The sequence below is a fragment of the Colobus angolensis genome, unplaced genomic scaffold (assembly GCF_000951035.1).
Source record: "Colobus angolensis palliatus isolate OR3802 unplaced genomic scaffold, Cang.pa_1.0 Scaffold282, whole genome shotgun sequence".
NCBI classification, from domain to species: Eukaryota; Metazoa; Chordata; class Mammalia; order Primates; family Cercopithecidae; genus Colobus; species Colobus angolensis.
The window spans coordinates 470,696-472,131 of NW_012116066.1; positions in this window are offsets into that span (position 1 = coordinate 470,696).

Consider the following 1,436-nt stretch of genomic DNA (forward strand, 5'->3'; position numbering starts at 1 on the left):
CATATACTCGCATACTCTTGACCCAAATTCACCAGTTGATAACATTTTGCCCTATTGCTTTATCATTTTTGTGCCCCATATATACGTATCTACACCATATATACAGATAATATTTTCTTACATAACCACAGACAGTTATCAACTTTGGTAAATTTCACATTCTGACACTAATCTATCAAATAATATCCTTTATACCATTTTTTTCTTGCAGTACAGGATCTAGTCTATGTTTATGCATTGTACCCTTTTTACTCTCCTTTCATTTGGAATAGCCCTTCTTTGTCTTTCATGACATTGATATTTTTGAATTCCTATTTTAAAAATAGGATGTTCTCATTTTGGGTCAAGGTATTGCCCAATTTCTCCAGGATATAATTGCTGTTTTTTTTTTTTATTGCTACTAATAAACAATCTGTGGAGAGAAACTGTTAAATTCCTGGAAATATCTTACTAATCAAAAATTTATCCTTGGATTGAGCATCTATTGATAATGTTTGCCTCGACCAATCTATGTAAAATGATGATTTTCCAACTCCAGCACTCCCTCCATATTTACCAGTCAGCACATGGTATTCGACTGAAAGCAAAGCCCCTCCCTGCAAAGGCCCTCCCTTGTCTCTCATTTATTTATTTATCTATTTGGTATCACTGTGGACTTATGGCTCCCTAGTTTTCAATGGTTTATAATTCATTACTGTCTTTAATAATATTGGTGTTCACATTACTCAGAATTGGCCAATGAGAATTCCTAGTTACGCTTTCAATCCGTTAGTAAACATTCCTCAAGAGCACATGGTGGTGCAGAATTCTCGGGTCAAGAACTTTCAGTGATCTGATTTTGGGGATAGTTTATGGGAGTGGTGCTGCATCAGGTTTCAAGTTTCTGTCTTTCCATTACGTACTGACTCCCCCTATAGGCAAAAGCAGGGAAGGAAGCTCAAAGCAGTCAAAACGGGGGTTTATGTGTCTTAAAACAGTGACAGGGCTGGGCGCAGTGGCTCACACCTGTAATCCCAGCACTTTGGGAGGCCGAGGCAAGTGGATCACGAGGTCAGGAGTTCAAGACCAGACTGGCAAAGATGGTGAAACCCCTGTCTCTACTAAAAATACAAAAATTAGCAGGGCGTGGTGGCGAGAGCCTGTAATCCCAGCTACTGGGGAGGCTGAGGCAGAGAACTGCTTGAACCCGGGAGGCGGAGGTTGTAGCGAGTCGGGATCATACCACTGCACTCCAGCCACTACATTCCAACCACTGCACTCCAGCCTGGGCAACCGTGGAATAGAGCGAGACTCCGTCTCAAAAAAAAAAAAAAAAAAGCAGTGACAGACACCTGCAATAGAGGGGAGGAGGATGGATGATTACAGGAGGTGTCTGGATTATTTTTGTTTTTGTTTTCTTTTTTGAGATGGAGTCTTGCTCTGTTGCCCAGGCTGGA